Source organism: Columba livia, chromosome 9 (genome assembly GCF_036013475.1).
Source record: "Columba livia isolate bColLiv1 breed racing homer chromosome 9, bColLiv1.pat.W.v2, whole genome shotgun sequence".
NCBI classification, from domain to species: Eukaryota; Metazoa; Chordata; class Aves; order Columbiformes; family Columbidae; genus Columba; species Columba livia.
The window spans coordinates 21,665,722-21,684,409 of NC_088610.1; the positions used below are offsets into that span (position 1 = coordinate 21,665,722).

Below are 18,688 nucleotides of genomic sequence, written 5' to 3' on the forward strand. Positions count from 1 at the left end.
AAGAGTAACCATGATGCTTAGAATTATCATAGACATAATTAGTATTTGATAAAGCAGGAAATAAAACAGAACATCCATTCATCATGCTGACAGCTGCACAACCATCTTGCAAAGGCTCTCAAGTGTTCGTGGCGTGCGTGTGAACCTTCATCATCGCGGGTACCGAACCAGGTCTCGGCTCGAGGAGCCGAATGTGCTGCGGGCTCTGCAGGATGCTGGGTTCATCCTGGACTGGTTCTGAGCCCTTAACCGCCTGAATTGGAAGGACGGAGAGGCATCAGTAAAGCAAGTCTGTGACTTGAGGCAACAGGGACCTTCAGGCATCCTAGAGAACTGAACCGACTTTCCTGCCTTCTGGCACTTGACCAGCTCCACCATCTCGTGACTGCAGCAGCCATGGCTTTGAACCAGTTTATCACCACTATGAAGAACAGCTTGTCCCATTCTGCAAGACGGCCAGGCCACTGCGAATAACCTGCAGACAGACAGACAGCTTTGGAGGAGAAGTACAGACAGGAGCCAAGGAACAGTCCTGGGTACCCAAACAGCAGCAGCCAAAGGGTTTATGGTCAGAGAGGACCCAACTTCTCAACCCCTACAAACCATAAAGTGGCACCTCCATCACCTAATGCCTGGGCCCTGTGATTCTTTGTAGGATAGTAAAGTATTTCTGGATAAACTCGTTATTAACCTTGCCATGAAGAGAGCAATCAGCAGGGCAGAGGGTGCAAAGAGCAGCTAATGTCCCCATGGAGGAGCATTGAAGGAGCAGATGGCAGAGAAAACACCCAACTAAAGCAAAGAAAGGAAGAAAAAACAGTAAATAACTTGCAGGACTAGAGGCTCTGTCTAAAACAGGGCATTGCCAAAGTGCTCCTCATAGCGCCCTTCCTCCTGCCCTCCCTCTTTATTCACAGATAAAACCAACCCCTCTAATTTCACCACCTTTTCTTCTGCCCAGCTTTTCATAAACTCACCTCATTAACCAAACATAAGGCAGGATCCTCAGCTCTCCGCCCAACCACCTTTTTCCACAGAGAAAGAGTACTGTGAACAATTTCTTTTGGAGGGAATCAAAAAAGCAATCAAAGAAAAGTCTCTGCCGTCCTGGGAAATTTTCTATGCACTGGGAGTCTCATCAAACCAGAGGAGAGAAAGCAATAGCAAATTTAACAGTGCCATCCGTAGCAGACACAGATGGCTGCAGCTCCTAAATAAGCATTACATTAGTGTAAAGGAGAGGGAAAAAAAAAGAATTAAAGGAAAAAAGGAAAATATAACAGCTGTATCTTAAGCCTGGAGGCTGATGCTAAATCTACGTTTGCAGATGCTTTCAGGAGTAGCAATAAAACTTGTTTTCACATTAAAGGTGCGCTGCTGAGCCTTTGTGCACCGTCCCCAACCTGCTCATCGTCCATGGGAATGTCCTGCAGCAGCATGGGGACCAGGGACAGAGACGGAGAATGATGAGGAAAAGCATTAATGTTCAAAGCAGCAATTTTGCACTGCTTGGAATGGAGTGTTCTGCTTAACAGCAAAAAAAGAAAAATAAAAATAAATCAATAGCAGGCAATGGCCTTCACTGTATTGACAAAGAGATCATTCACCCTCTCGCCACTGCTGTCAAGCAAAGACCACGGCTCAAACCATTTCCCCAGCACACGTCCTCTAGTTTTGCCGGGCGGACAAAAAGGAGGTGAAAGAATTGGAGGTTGTGACTTGGAATCTTGGCCCCTCCGAAGTGGGGCATTATCTGGCTCTGGTGGGAACCAGGAGATCAAAGGGGGCTCAGGGCAGGCTCTGCTCCCAGCCCAGGGCGGCTGGAGATCATTCTCCACCACCTGGAAGGGAAAACAGGAGCTTTCTGCCAGCAAAGATCACGGCTGACACAAATATTGGAGGAGCGGTAAATGCTGAATGGGTTGGTTACAGCAGGCAAGCTGTGCTGGCAGATACACAGGCTGGAAGTGGCCTTTAAAACATCCACATGCCAGGCTGGGCATGGCATACATATCATCGAGGCACCGAAAAGGGCAGTTTGAGGAGTTTCCTGGAGGACAACCCCATGCTGGGAGGTGCGCAGAAGGATGCAATTAAGAAACAGCATCTTGGATACAAATGATAGGATGAAAGGACATGGCCTCGAGTTGCGCCAGGGGACGTTTAATTTCGATTTTGGGAACAATTTCTTCCCCAAAGGGCTGTGGGGCACTAGAACAGGCTGCCCAGGGCAGTGGTGGAGTCACCATCCCTGGAGGGTTGGACAGACCGAGGTGAGGTTCTCAGGACATGGGGCAGTGCCAGGGGTGGGGAATGGTTGGACTTGATGATCTTGAGCGTCTCTTCCAACTAAAATTATTCTATACTATGCAAGACCAGCACTATGGTCCTGGTTCAGCCTGGTGTCCACACTTTTGACCATGTCCAACCTGCAGCAAAGTCAACCAAGCACTCAAGAGCCATTGTCCTGGGTGAGGATCTCCCCTGCGCAGGGACAGGAATGCTTAAGAGCAGCCGTGGGACCAGCCAGGCGCCTCATCTTCATCAACAGAGTCACCTTCAACCACCAAACACCCCGGAATGCCCAGCTCAAGTGCCACGTGTGTGTTGGTCTTCAGGAGATGAGTCTTCTTGCAATCTCACCTTCCTGTTTTTCCTCTCCCGGCTTTTTAAAAGCAACCGCTGAGCTTTCACTTCTGCTGATGTTTCCTTTAATGTACAACAAAGTGCAAAATCTCCTGTCTCTGCCATGTCAGAGCTGTGGTATCTTTTGCCTCTTGTTGACTTGACATTCATATCCCCTAAAACACAATGGGTACTTCAGCAAACCCAGGTTTGCCCAGGTTGCCCTCCACGGCTACCCCATCACTCACTAACATTGAAGCATTATTATTATTTTTGCTATCGTATTCCCTCTCTATGAAGCAGCTACACTGATTCATTATCAGCCTTTGGGACTGCTCACAGAGCACAAGCCTGGAGGCTGCGGAATGAAAAGGATGGCACTACACAAGTGGCCAAGGTTTGGCTGCTCCCACCACGGCTGCCGGGGGATTTTCCATCAGGAAAACATTGATTTCTTGCAAAAGAAACAACTCACCTGGGCATGGCAATACCAATATGTTCTTGTTTCTACACAAAAAAAAATGACTCGAGTGTTTTGATAACGTCAAAGCATGATGTTTCATTATTTTGAGGGCACGGAATACTTTGATTTTCATTCTGAAATAACTTTTCACTTAGAAGTTTCTCTTGTGTTCTAATTGCTTTTAAATGCCAAAATCGACTCGGAATACGTAAACAATTCTGTAATGGTTTCACAGGGACATTTTGGAACACATTAAAAAAACCCATTTAAATTAAACTCCATAATTTTGCCATAAATGGAAAATATACTTCTTGCTCAGCTCTAGGTATCAATGTAACACCTTGATGGGCTTTAATGCAAGTGAGAGCACCCGCCTGGGTTGTAGACAAGGGAAATGTGAGCTTGTGACACCCGTCAGGTATCTGCACAGAGACAGAAACTCTGGGGATGTGAACGGAGAAACTGCCAAAAAAGGATATTCCAGAGCACTCATTTCAAGGGCAATCATTTTAAAATCCCATTAATTAGTGAACAAAACACCCATATTTCCTTCCCTCCCCAGTGGACTCCATGCTGGGCCAACACAGAGCGGCTAGGGTTGCTTCAAGATCTAGAAGCATCATCTCCATCAGCCCAAGCTCGTCACAGAAAGCAGAGGAGTGCTGAGCGGAGATGGCTGGGATAAAAGCTATAGCCATGCTCTAAAGCACATTAATTGCTTATTAATTACCCCATTAATCACGGTGACACCTTTGTCTGCGTTCCCAGGGGCACGCTCACGGTTAGCCAGGCTTGTCGCACCACGTCGGGTAAACCCAGATGGTTTCGCTGCCTCATTCCAGACACTCCTGGGACTGAAGAATGAAAAACGACATTTAAAAATATATAAATAAAAAGTAAATCAATCCCCGATACACTAGTGAGCATCCCAACTGCAGCACGGTCAAAAACATGCCCCCTTCTCAATGGCAATAAGCAGAACAAGAAAATGCAGGTGACAGAGGACTCGTGGGACAGTGATGTTCCAAAGTTTGAGATTCAGGGTACAATTTGCCCATCCAGGGCTTTGCTGCAGCTTCCCACAGGCAACCGCAAGTCCCCATTAAATCACAGAAAGCTGTAAACCAATCACCAGGGAAAATTTCTGTCCCATCACCGGTGCTTTTTCTTTATTTTATTATTTATAGCACTCTCTGATTTCCAGCAACTTTTTTATTATGAAAAAAAATTATTTTCTTTGTCTGAAAATTGATATAAAAAGAAATCCATCTCTCAGCCGTCATTTCTCTTAATGATGTTTACATCAGCAGATGGGGAAAAAATCACTTTTTAAACAGAATTTATTACCTGCTGACCCAAAGCTTTACCATACATCACTGTGGTTTCAGAAAGTTAGTTTCCACAGCAACATGATGTAACTCTCCAGCGTGTCTGGGAGCTGCTGATGTTAACTCTTCAGTCCCTAGCTGTGTTTTTTGTGTATCTCAGCTGCATGGAAGGCACTAAGAGGCCTCACGGCTGGTCAGATGGGAACGCTCAGGCTCAGGAAGCCTGTGCATATCATGTTTGCATTTGCAAATCAAATTCCTTCATTTAATGAGACACCAATGAGGTTCAAGCAAGAGTGAAAGGATACAGGCGTCCCGGGATGGTGAGCGGATCAGGGAGGGAAATACAATACGGACATAAAACTGTAGAGTCACAGGATGGTTTGGGTTGCAGGGACTGTGAAAGCTCCCCCAGTGCCCCCCCTGCCATGAGCAGGGACATCTTCACCAGCTCAGGTTGCTCAGAGCCCCGTCCAGCCTGGCCTGGGATGTCTCCAGGGATGGTTCATCCACCACCTCTCTGGCCAACCTGGGCCAGGCTCTCACCACCCTCAGGGACAACAATTTCCCTTTATCCAGGCTGACTCTCCCTCCTTTAGTTTCAAACCATCAGCCCTTGTCCTATCACTGGGGAACTTCAGAAAAAGGGAGGATTGTCTGGGGGCTTCACAGAGATAGCCACGCAGACACTGCTCCACTTCAGACTTCTAAACCAGTGGGGAATCCTCCTAAGGTGAGTGTTTTGTCCCATGGTTCACCTCTTTCCTGTGAAACTGTGGCTTGGTGCAGAAATCCCCAGACAACAGGCTCCCTCCCTGGGAGCTCGTGGACCACATGTGTGTGCAAGTATCTCCAGAGCTCCCGCAGCTGGACAAAGAGCAACACATCAGAGAGAATTTCCAGTGGTGCCCAACACCAGGGTGAGGGGCACCGGGCACAGACTGAAACACAGGAGGCTCCATCTGAGCATGAGCAGAAACTTGTTTGCTGGGAGGTGCCAGAGCCTGGCTCAGGCTGCCCAGAGCAGGTGTGGAGTCTCCTTCTCTGAGACATTCAAACCCGCTGGACCCACCTGTGTGATCTGCTCTGTGACCCTGCGTGAGCAGGGGTTGCACTGGGGGGTCTCCAGAGGTCCCTTCAACCCAACCAGCCTGGGATTCTGTGAATACGCACAAAGCAATAAGCACCACCCCAAGGAAGGGAAGGGCTCAGGATGGCACAAGACAATTCTTTGCTCCTCTGAAGACCTTTGCTCTGAGTCCAACTCCATGCTTTGGCCCAGACACAGCCAAGTGTCAGCCACATGTGCCTAGAGAAAAAAACCTGGCTCCTTGAAATCAAGGTTGAGCTCCAATAGAGATAGCTGCACCTATCACTGCATTTATTGATTGCCGGGATGTTGATAAACAATTGATTTTCTTATTTTTTTTCCTTCAAATGTCACCTGGAAGGAGTTTTATACTTCTTTGGTAAGCAACGGTAAGAGCCTAAACACACACAGGAAAAACAAACTGTCTTGTGCTAGGGCAGATCATTCCTGTAGCAAAGAGCCACGTAATAAGTTGCTTCTACTGGGCTTTGGGAGTCTACCGTGGTGGGAGATGGGAAACGCATTTACTCAGTGCTTTGGCTCAGACATATGAATGTCACTTTGGCACCTTATCAAAGAAATCCAGCATCTACAGCCCCTCGGCTTGAGCCAGATACAGAGCAATAGCTGATCCACCCGATGAGAGATTTTAATCAGCTTGCAGCGCATGCCTGTGATAGATCACAGGCCAAGGGAATAAAGGCTGTCAGGACTGTGGGAGGCATGTGGAAATCCAGAAAAACACAAATTGTGCAGCGGAGAAAGCAGAGCCACATAAGCCATGTTCTGACAACACCATACACGGAGCTCCTGAGAAACAAAACCCACAGGTTTTTAGAGAGAAGACAAGCAAACTGCAGGTTACCTGGCGCTAAAACTACCTGAAAATTGATGCTCGAACCAGAGGATCATTTCGAGGACCCTGCATCACCCTAACCTGAGAAAATTTTAAGCAGCATTCACAATAGGCAGCAAAGCACGTGGAGCACAAATACACTAGAAACCAGACCGCACTGCCTCTGATGTCCCCAGAAATCCTCAGGTGCTTCCCAGCTCCGCTGGGTGACACCTCTCAGGAATTCCAAACCTGCTGTGTGTCCTGGGCATTTCCCTCTAGACATCAGCCCCATTTTGCAGCATTTAGGGGTGTTCTCTGTTGATAAATGCAGCGTGGCTGGTATGTCAAATGTGCGCTCAGCGCTACAATAATCAATTAGCAAACACGTACCAGGTTTGGGAAAGCCGACTCAGGAGGCTGAGACCCCATTCAGCCAAAAGCACTTGCTCTGATTGACTTTTTTTCCCTAAAAACAATTCAAGCTCCCTTTTCTGCATTCTGCATGGCAGCTCTTCCACAAGTTAAAGCCTCGAGTAAAGCTCCTCTGTGCTAATGGGCATTGGCTCTGCCAAAAAAGATACCAGCCACATTTTCAGAGATATGAGCAGTATGCTGATGGGGTTAGTATTGTTATCGAGGATCAGATACAAGATTAGTATCATTATCAAAATCAGCCTACCAATACCATTTCCTCCACTTAAAATCCTCCAGTCTAGCAGAGGATGTTGACCTTTATATCAAAAAATGTCGAGCGGCCTATTTATTAGAAAGCTTCAAATTAGATGCCCTAGAAAGAGAAAGCTTTTCCAGAAGCAGCTCTCACCCTTTTCAGCAGGGAGGTGGCCCACGAGCTGCAAAATGCACCGACGGGTTGGGAAGGCAGCTCCAGGCTCGGGTAAAATAAGTCTGCTTGATTGAAGGAGATGTACTAATCGATCGGGCAGTGCAGCCATGAGGTGTTGTACAATTCCTGCCGAGGACTGAGAGATCCATCCATCATCACAGCTGGCTACACGGGCAGCAGAGCTTTAAAAGCTCAGCCTTCTTAATGACGCTGTCCCAGGGTAGGAGATGAGGCTTGTGATGGAGTTTGCAATGGAGCAGCATCACGCTGGGTTGGGGATGAGATCGTGGTGCTGGGAAATGGGTTTCCCTGCACCCTGCGCATGAGCCACCACCCTTCTGCTTGGGGACCAAGTGAGACTAACTGCAAAAGATCACAGAATCACCTTGACTGGAAAAGACCCTCCAGATCAGTGATTACCCCAGCCCTGGCACTACCCCATGGCCCTGAGAATCACAGAGTCCCAGAATGTCAGGGGTTGGAAGGGACCTGGAAAGCTCATCCAACGCAATCCCCCCATGGAGCAGGAACACCCAGATGAGGTTACACAGGAAGGTGTCCAGGCGGGTTGGAATGTCTGCAGAGAAGGAGACTCCACAACCCCCCTGGGCAGCCTGGGCCAGGCTCTGACACCCTCACCGCGAACAAGTTTCTTCTCAAATTTAAGTGGAACCTCCTTTGTTCCAGTTTGTACCCATTGCCCCTTGTCCTGTCACTGGTTGTCACCGAGAAGAGCCTGGCTCCATCCTCCTGACACTCCCCCTTTTCCATATTGATCCCCAGGAATGAGTCACCCCTCAGTCTCCTCTTGTCCAGCTCCAGAGCCCCAGCTCCCTCAGCCTTTCCTCACCCGGGAGATGCTCCACTCCCTTCAGCATCTTGGTGGCTCTCATCTCCATGTCTGTCCAGCCCTGCAGGGATGGTGACTCCAGCACTGCCCTGGGCAGCCTGTTCCAATGCCCCACAGCCCTTTGGGGAAGAAATTGTTCCCCACATCCAACCTCAACCTCCCCTGGCACAACTTGAGGCCGTTTCCTCTGCTCCTGGTGCTTGTTCCTGGGGAGCAGAGCCCGACCCCCCTGGCTCCAAGCTCCTTTCAGGCAGTTCAGAGAACAGAAGGTCTCCCCTCAGCTCCTGTTCTCCAAGCTAATCGGATATTTTCACTCAAGGGATCTCTCATTGAACTCGGCCCCAACGTCCTGCACTGCTCAGCAAAACTCCCACCAGAGTCAAAAAGAACATAGAACAAAACCAGCTGCTCTCTGCTGTCACAGCCTAAGTGCATTAATGTCTTTTTATCTACGTGGGGGCACTGTGGCCGACCCCTGTTTCCATGCAATTGGTGTTAATAAAAATCTCTCTCTGCAGAAGTGACAAGGGAAAGATACACTTCAATTGGCATGTTTTATCTGAATTGAAACTTGAGTGCAAGTTTCATCTTTCATAAAAACCCCTGCTGGTAACTCTCATCCGTGACTCTCCTCCAAGACCAGCTTTGGGGCTGATTATTCCCAAAGAAAACGCCCAGGAAACATCTATATAAGGCAGCCCCCAGCTCTGGCTTACAATCAACAAGTCATCTTTCAAACACTTCTTTCAGCCAGTTTAGGTTATTTTTCACTGTAAAATTAAAAGCAAAAAACGTCTGGAGACAAACTATTAAATAGAGCACATGGGAAATAAGTACAGAATGCGTCTCGAGTCTTGGCATAAAAAAACTGCTGGGTTTAAATTGAGGCAGGCATCGGGTCCTCAGAGCTGAGAGGCAGTAAGTTCAAGTTGGACCTGAGGAAATTAAAGCAGCTGCTAAATCCTTCTTTTGAAGGAGCGTGGACCTTCTAGACAAGCCTGAATGGCCATGTGAGGTCCTCAAGGCACACAGAAATCCTTCTGGAAGTATTAATATTTCAGTGGATTGTCTCAGAACCAAGTGTAGACCCGGCTTTAGTACTCGTGTTCCCAACAGCTCCTCTATTTCTCCAGCTCAACCTCCTGCCCCAACCTTTTCTTATATAATCCTGCTCACATTTTCCTTAGTGCTCTTAAAATGTTTGTAGGGTGTTCTCTTCAGTTTCGCACCACTCCTGCCTCTTCCCTATAAATGGCTCATCCCATTTTTAATTGATATTAACCATTTTGCCAGCAGCTCCTTCTCTAAGCACGCTGCTATCAGGAACAACTGTATCTGCCCACACCAAATGAGAAAAAATGATGAATGTGCTTCATCACTCAGGGCAGAAAAAGTGATAGGAATGCGAAGAGACAGTAAATAAGCAAAGCATCCACGGAGCATTTCAAGAGTAAATCAAGTTACAGAAACAATTAAAGGAAATGGAGAATTTGTCTGCAATTACTAGTCATATTGCTTCTCCCATCCATACAGTCAGTTATGCGGCATCAAAATGAAGAACTGACTTGCGTTTCTAAAGTTCCAACGTTTCAGCACTGAGAGCAGATTTTTTCCAACTGGGAGAACAGGTGTAAATCTCCCTCTTTTCTTCCCTATTTAGCCAGCTCTACTGGGAGGGAACTCAGCTGTCATTCCAACATTACATTCAAAAATGGGGCAGAATTGAAACATTGAAACTGAGCCAAGACTTACCCATCCATGGACCAGAGAGCAAAAAAATGCCCCTTCCACCCCGCCCCGCTCAGCAAACCACAACTGAAAGAATTAATTTGCCATAAGTTCGAGTTGTAGCAGGTAAACTCCAGTCTACATTAAAGCAATGACAATAATGATTTCTTGATTTGTTCTATTCCAGCCCAATGCACAAACCATAGACTGCCGCCTTGCTATTGAAAAGATCTACAATATTGACTGGAACTGTCTAATTGATCGTGGAAAGCAAGTGATTATAGACTGGGAAAGGCGGTGGGTGATTCGTGTTAAGCTTCACAATTAATCTAATTAATAATCCTCAATTAATTTATTGCTATTTTTCAATAGGTAAAAAGGGGAGGTGTGACCGCTGCACATCAAAACAGCCCAGCAGCTCTGACAAAACCAGGGTGACACCTGCAGCTTGTCACTGCTGTCCCAAACCCCTCCTGTGGGCATCAGGCAAAAGAGCAGCCCCCTCAGAGACACTCCTGACAATAAATACACTTAAAAGTCCTGATGCAGAGGGACAGAAGCAGGGACAGAAGGACATGTCTCCCCTGCAAGGCGCTGGAGCGTGGAAGCCCAGCAGGGTCTCACCTTCAGTTCGGAGAATGCCCTTGCAATGCTCTCCAGCTTGCTAAATGCTGTACGCTCGGAGCTGCCGCATCGCCTCCCAGCCGCTTCGGGAAACCAAACCCTGCAGCAGAGGTTCTTGTAAGGAAAATACAGGTTTTTGCAGGGTGTGTTGGACCTCTCTCTCCATAGATGGGCCAAGATGATTTTCAGGAAGCATTTGTTGTGGAATCGAGATCACAGAACAGTTTGGTTTGAAGGGACATTCCCAGCTCCCCCAGTGCCCCCCCTGCCATGAGCAGGGACATCTTCACCAGCTCAGGTTGCTCAGAGCCCCGTCCAGCCTGACCTGGGATGTCTCCAGGGATGGTTCATCCACCACCTCTCTGGCCAACCTGGGCCAGGCTCTCACCACCCTCAGGGACAACAATTTCTTCTTCATGTCCAGCCTGAATCTCCCTCCTTTAGTTTAAAACCATCACCCCTTGTCCTGTCACAACAGGCCCTGCTGAAAATTCTGTCCTCATCTTTCCTATCGGCCCCTTTTAAGTAAAGAAGGGCCAAAATAAGGTTTCTCTAGATGAACACCCCAACTCTCTCAGCCTGTTCCACAGCCTCGGACCATTTCTGTGGCCAAAGATGTCTCCAGAGACGGAGAATCCTCACCCAGCGCAGGCTGCGGGAAGGGTCTGATCCCCACGACGCACATCAAGACCCCACTCCCTCTCTCCCTTTTTAAGGATTTTTAAAGAGCAAGAATAAACTGAGTTTCTTTCGCTGCAGCCAGGATGAAAATAATGATTTACACGAGTCAGAAACTGCCTCAAGAGGAGCCCAAGCCCAGGTTCAGTTAAGCCTTTCTTAGCACTAGCTCATCCTCGCTCTCACCTCCTTTCCTACCTTGCAAACTCCCTGTGGTCACCACAGTCCAAGTCTCAGGGTGGTAACACAAGGGCTGACATCGCTGCCTCGTTATTCTAATCACCTCATTAGGCACCTCATATTTACTCCAGCATGAGCTCTGCCCAAGGACAGAGCAGCTCGCCACCCCAGGGCAGGAAGGGGAAGACCCTTCTGGAGATGCTGCTGTGCAAAGAGAGTCCTGAAAAAGCAAAAAAGAGAAGGCAAAAGTGGCCAAAAAACAGAGAAATTAGAGGAAATGATGCAGGATGCTTATGGGAGACGTGGGGCAGTGCCAGGCTTTGCCTGGAGCTTCCCCTTCCTACTAAAAGACGTGTTAAATTAGAGTAGGGAAGCATATACTGTTGCTGTCCTGCAACAGCAGGGAAGGCCTTTTATGTACTTTCCTCTCAAAAGTCAGACAAAAGGTCAGCAATTCCTAAAATTTGCAAAAACACACAAAAGCTCCCCATAATAGTAAGAGAAGAAACTGATGCAGGGATTGTGCCGTTCCAGCTTGCACCAGGGCAAACTTCAGCTCACCTGAACGTCCCAAACAGCTTTTAACTTAAAGAGAGTATTTTAAACATCCCAGATTTGCTGGGTTTGAGTCTTTTTGTTTCAGTCAAGTGAGAAAATTAGTTTTTAAAGATAATTCCCTGGCAAAAGCAGGTTTTCAGCGGCAAGCTCCTGAAATGAACAACTCTTTGCCAGGTTTCCTCTGAAGAGAAAAGGGCATTATGTATTTTTTCACTGAAGTGGATGGGATCTATCTGCTTTCCTGATGCAAAAGATTGGTGTTTCTGGACAAACCCTGAGCTGGTGTGGAGGTTGATTATAACCTGCCCAGCTCCAGCGAGGAAATTAGATGAGGAGCCCAAAACTCGTTGTGCTGCTGCCCACTTAACCAACTGGGATGTAATGGAGCTTCCCCCAATCCGAGATTCAGAATGAAATTAAAAAAAAAAAAAAAATCAGTTTTATCTTAAATTGTGATGGTGCAAGATCATTTCAGAGCTGGACACTGTGTATTTCCACAGAGCCATTTGGAGTCATAGGAACGGTAGGTTGGGATTGTCAGACTATGGTTCATTTGAAGCAAAGAACTGATTCAAAACAAAGCTCTTCCATGTGGATTTACTCCACTTGCCTTTTTTTTTAAACTGTAAGCTACCAAATCAAAACTACAGCAATTGCTATGCCTGTGTAACCAGCACTACAGTGGAAAATTCCCACCCAGTTCTGGACCCAAACAGAGAGCAGGTCCTGCAAACTGCATTTAAGAACCAAATGGATTTTCCTATGAGTTATCAGGAAGCACTAATGAAATACCCTCTTCTGGAATAAAAGAAAACCCACCCTGCTAACTCCCAGAGAAAGTCCCAGCGTTAAAAGGCTTCATTAATGCAGGAGATTTGCCCTGCCAGACAAGAGCAGTGGTGTCCTACCAGTGCAGTGTTGTCTCTGAAAGTGCTTCATTCCATATGCTTCAGAGGAAATAAGAGGGGAAAAAATAATTAAAAGGCTCTTAATGCATCTGGCCAATTAAATAAAGCTGTAAATGGTGAGGAAATAATTCCTTCCTGACCCCTGCAGCAATCAGCTGCTGACCTGAAGCATGAGAATTGATTAGCCTTATCTTCTTGCAGCATGTATAACTACAAATGTTATTACTGGCCATAAAAATTACCCAGCCCTTTATGGAACCCATTGGTGACATTTGGCTCCATGACCTCCCAAACCGTGAATTTTGCAAGTTGGAAGAAACACCCCGATGGTGGGAGATGCTCTGTTCTGCTTCCCTGGGAAAGTGGGGCTCGGGGAGATGGTTTCTGATGTACTTCCCCAGTTTGCCCCAGTCCAGCCCTCAATAAATTCTCAAGTTGTGCCAGGGAAGGTTGAGGTTGGATGTGGGGAACAATTTCTTCCCCAAAGGGCTGTGGGGCATTGGAACAGGCTGCCCAGGGCAGTGCTGGAGTCACCATCCCTGGAGGGTTGGACAGACGGAGATGAGGTTCTCAGGACATGGGGCAGTGCCAGGGCTGGGGAAACAGCTGGACTCCATGATCCTGAGGGTTTCTTCCAACCAAAGTAATTTTATTATATTTGTCTCAAAAAACCCTTCTCCAGAACTCCTACAGATCACATTTCCAGCAGCTGGTTATGGCTCCTGTGTTGAAAGAAATCCATACTGAGTGCTGCTGGAAGGACGGGGCAACACCTTGAGCTCAGCCAGCACTTCAGGATAAAGAAGTTGAATAGCAAGCGTGGTTTTACTGCTCCTGGCAGTCCTGGCTTAGCATTTGGGTAGCCAGGACCCAGGGCCTGGATCTGGCACCTTCTGCATCAGAATCATGGGAGACGGGGTAGTGCCAGGGGTGGGTATGGTTGGACTTGATGAGCTTGAGGGTCTTTTCCAACCAAAATAATTCTATGGAATTCAGTGATGCGCAGGATTTAAGTGCTCCCAAGGAGAAGACAAGGCTTACAGCAAGGCTGGTGTCACTCCTCGCCGCCAATGGCCATCGAGCAGAGCCCAGGCTTCACCTCGTCTCCTCTCACTCCATTAATAACGTGCCTGTCAGCACCAGGATAAGGGAAACTTCTCACATTTTCCTCAGAGACAGCAAAGCCCCCAGGGTGGGATCTACCCTTGTTTTCCTCAGCAAGAAAACCCCACCTCCCTGACACAGGTGCTTACTCAGCATCTGCCCTGGAGCAGAGTCCTCTGGCCAAACGCCATCTGCACAAGCTGGAGCGTCACCTTCTGAGCTGATCGATAAGTCATTGCTGGCTCTCTCACAGCACAGAGCAGTGTCTCCATCTGTTGTGCCTCCCTCTGCTCCCTCCCTCGACCTTTTGCACCTGACGAATCACACATGTGGTCTCCAGAAGGTCTGGGGAGCAAACTGCCAGGGGACATTAGGAACAGGGGACAACTCAGCTCCTTCAAGAGCTGGAACTGTATTATCTGGTGACCCAAACCGGTAGCAACAGCGCTGATGTGGCTGCTGGTATGTTCAGAAAACCTGAGCAAAGAGCAGCACTTGGTGGCTTTGGTACCCAAAGAGCATGGAGGGTATCTAAGCGAAGATGTAGCCCAAAGCTGCAGCCTCTCATGAGTCTTCGCACAGTTCAACTTCTCAAGCCCATTAGGGTGCAGACATCTCCTGTGTCCCAGACAAACCCCAAGGATACAGGCACTTGGAAAGTTTTCATGTGATGGAAATGGAATTTCTTACAGGCATGACACAGAAGGCCCCGTCACATTTCAACCATCACTACAGCCCTGCAAGAATGAGAAACAGGGAGTGTTAATGAGTGCTACCAAAACTGATGATGCTCTGAGGACCAAATTGCATTTGCTTTGCATCGAGAAGGGAGTCAAGGAGGAAGCACAGAATCAGGAAATCATTTTGGTTGGGAAAGACCCTCGAGATCGAGTCCAACCATAAACCAGCCCTGGCACTGCCCCATGTCCTGAGAACCTCATGTCCGTCTGTCCAACCCTCCAGGGATGGTGACTCCAGCACTGCCCTGGGCAGCCTGTTCCAATGCCCCACAGCCCTTTGGGGAAGAAATTGTTCCCAGATCCAACCTCAACCTCCCCTGGCGCAACTTGAGGCCGTTTCCTCTTGTCCTATCACTTGCTCCTTTTGCTCCATGCCAAGGAACATTCCCACAACACCGATGTTCCACTACCCCCTCAAGCAGCAGAGCCCTCTCTAAAGTCATTTGGATATTGAGCTTCACCCCTCCTGTTTTGAGGAGCGAATTTACATTCATAACCTCAAAATAAAACATTAAAAAAAGAAACACAAGCAAAAGCAACAGAGGCAAGAGAAGACAAAGGCAAGGTAGAAGGGAAGGGGGACAAAAGGGAACGGGCAGCTGCACACTTCAGATCCAGACCTGCTTGAACTCCGCTCGCCTGGAAACTCATTTCTTTTGATGACAGCCCCAATTAGCGTGTGGCTGGCTGGCAGGCCAGGCCGCGGGGAGCTGGTCTCTATGGAGAGGGGGGAAGATTTCATTCACCTGCACAGCTGGCAAAAGCCTGATGTGCTTAAATCTTTTAGAGAGCTGCCTGTGGTCATATTTAACATCACTGCCACATGACTAGAGCTGCAAGAGGTGGTGTCTTGACTCGAGTCAGTGTGAATATGCAGCATCCCGGCAGGATTTTGCTCCGGCTCTTCCCTCGTTAGCTCAGGAGAGGGCAGAGGCCACGAGGTGCCACGAATTTGCAACAGAAGGCAGGACTTGCATGAGCCACAGGTTTTTTTGGGATTTCTGCAATGGCCATGGGTGAAGCACTGCAAAGGCCACACTGATCCTCCAGAGCCTTGCTCGTCCTTATGAAGGGGAGGAGGAAGAGAAATAGGATTTGCCATCCATTTTAAGAAGCCTGAAATAGACAGAAATCAGCTGTATTTTGCTGGTTGCATCCTTCATACCCAGTACCAAGTCTCCCCAGCTTCTGGGCAGGGACATGTCGCATCAGGGTCATGTGCGATGGGAACTCTGCAATGCGTGTGGCAGGAGCAGAAGGGTGAGAAGAGTGGGATAAAGAGAGCAAAGAGATGGCAGGGAAGGGGTGGGAAAGGAAGGAAAATAAAGAGGTGAGCACACAAGGTGGGGAGGGCTACCCGCATCCATCAGAGGAACGTCTTGCCAGCTGCTCCCCGCCTTCACCCCGAGCTCCGCAGCAGCTTTGCAGCTAAGTCCAACAACAAATACCCACCGTACCAAAGAGATTAGCAGTGATCAAACAAGCGGGAGGGAGGGAAGGGCTGAATGGAGAAGCACTGGGCTGAGCAGGGGGTTTAGCTCCGGGATGCCAGTGGTTCCTGCACACCCCATCCTGGGCATGGTCCCCTCTCCGGTTCAGATGTCAGGACCAGGACGATGGATTCTAACAAAGCATCTGATTAAAACTTTTTAATCACTTCCACAAGCTCTAGATTTCAGCTTGTTTTAATCACGTGTGGCTGCACTTGTGAAAGCTTTGACTTACTGGTTTCACCGTCTAGGGTGAAAATAGACATGATCTTGTTCACAAATGTATCACCAGATAAATGCTTCTGCGTACCTTTAGCTGCCTAAAATGATCCTTAAAAAGAGCGCTACGCTCATCTAGAAAACCAGAAGATTCAGTAATGAGGTGGCTCTGAGAAAGCCCTGAACAAGTCACGCAAACAAATGAGATGCTATGGTCAGAGCTAAATATCATAAATAATCTTAACTCTGCCCTCCATTTTCAAGCAAAAATCAAAACACGAGACGAGGCTACAAGTACACCGAGATGTTTTCAGGAAGCACGCAGGCTTTGAAAAGCGGCATATGGGTAACAGTACCATTGAACAAAACATAATGAATCTCCCTTATTAAATCTCTGCCTGCAAAATCCACTGCACAAAACACAGAGCCAAGCCTCCTTATTCAGTCTCCCCTTAGTTTAAATCCATCATCCAAACCAAGGCAAAACTCCAGGACATACAGCTCAAATAAATTCAAGTGTTTCTGGAGCTTCCCAGCCAAGTAGCTTTTGGGAAGCTGAGTTACAAACTAAGTTAGGAATATGTCCTGGAAATTAAATAAAACACTTTTCTTGACTCTTTAATAAGATGCACCTTAAACTAAACAAAAGGAAGAAGAAAAAAACCCTAAAAACCTGTTGCTGCATAAGCAGCTAAAACTGGACTGGATGAGGTAGTTCAATTACAGTTAATTACTTAAAGTTCTGTTCATGTTTCTATATCTTGCCCTCACCGATGCCACACAAGTGCAGCCTGAGCGTCAAACAGCATGACTGACATCTGTCAATCACGACACCTTCTCTCGCATCCTCCCACCCTGACCTCCCCTTACCACCTCTCCCCACACACAGAGGAGGAAAACCATGCAATGCAGTTTTCTTTCACTGGGATTTTCATTTAGGGGGGTTATTCTTTTACTTTCTAGTCTTCTAAACCGATACTTGACTTAAATGGGGGGAAGGTATCACAGTTGCATTCAAGGAAAAGCCAAAACGTAGCACTCACATTCTGAACACGGAATTTTTGCATGATGCCACCTTGAGTTCTTGTTGTTCTATCAGTAAATACCATCAAGGGAACAAAAGCACCTGAGGCTGAACAAAAGGGCTCCAGACCAACACGTAACAACTCACTTTTTAGCAGAGTTGGGTGAGCCCATGGAAAAAGATCCAATAGTCACTTGACTTAATGCTGGAATCCACCAGACCACTTTTTATGACCCATTTGTGTGCCTTTCCAAGCAGGGAGGTGTAACTGCAAACACATTAAAAGCGCTGCCAGGGATCTTTTGCACTGTGAATTCTGTCCTAGTGTCCCTTGTATGGAACACAAGGTGGTGAGCCAAGGCCAGACTCAAATCAGGTTCTGTGACAGGTCAACACCACATCTGTGTCATGAGATCTGGATAATTCAACAGAGAGGAAACAAAATGCACATGACTGGGTTAACCAAAAGATCCCAAACCCAAATTGTCATGAGCCTTTACCCCCTTGCACTTCACTGAACTTCCAACAGGTGAAGAGAGTAAACAGCACACGACTTAATCAGCCCATACTTTGGTTTCTTCTCTCTACAGCAAAGCTACGGTGTGGCCAGCATACAGCAACCTGTTATTTTTTTCATTAAACCTAATTGATTCTAAGCAGGAAACGCTTTTTAATTTCCTTTAGCATTAGAAATAATGCTAGCCGCTATAAATGAAATGAAAAGACACCACCCAAAATGCATTTTCAAATGTTCCCTAAATAGCAAACGACATTCAAATGGGATGCCGGCAGGATTGTAATTGGAAGCTGCAGAGGGTCCACTTTCAGGATTCTAATAATTGCCGTTTCGCTGAAAAGGTTCATGTAATAAAAGCCTTTGCAAATAAGGGCCAGCTTCTCCAAAACACGTGGCTAATTCTGGTCATTGCAGCAATACATAGTGCCCCAAAACTCCAGGGACAGTGTCACTGCAGAGCTACAGCAGTACAAGGCAGAAGGAATACAGCAGGGAAAGGTTCACCAAGGACAACAAATACGATATAATGGCTTCTTCATAAAAACCAGCCCAATGGGTTGGGGTGCTTCAGCCAAGAGAAGAGGCAGGCAAGGGGGATTTTAAAGAGGTTTACAAAACCTTGAGTGCACTGGAAAGGTGGGGAAAACTTGTTAAACGATCTTGTCCAGCCCAGGAATGAGAGGAAAGTCATCAACCAGGTCCACAGCAAATCCACGGCAGCAGATGCTTGCAAAAAGATGGGGTGCAGAAAGTTTACAGGGGTGCAAGGTGAGGCTGGGTAAGTACCTAGAAGGAACATCCAGCGAGGGTTATTAGACAGATAGGTCATATCAGACACAGAAAATAGCCTGAGCTGGAAATAATTAGAGCCCAAGAGAGC

General features: G+C 47.4%; 1 protein-coding gene across 1 annotated transcript in view; it reads right to left on the reverse strand.

Annotated features, from left to right (window-relative positions):
• LOC135580261 (uncharacterized) overlaps positions 1–11,123 on the reverse strand; it is a 55,436-nt gene extending 44,313 nt beyond the window's left edge. Inside the window, exons 1-2 of the mRNA XM_065074249.1 lie at positions 10,391–11,123; positions 3,819–3,942 (exon numbers count right to left, since the gene is read on the reverse strand). The gene's annotated coding sequence lies outside the window, so the exon portion shown is untranslated. The remainder of the gene's footprint in view (positions 1–3,818; positions 3,943–10,390) is intronic.
• Positions 11,124–18,688: the final 7,565 nt, after the last annotated feature.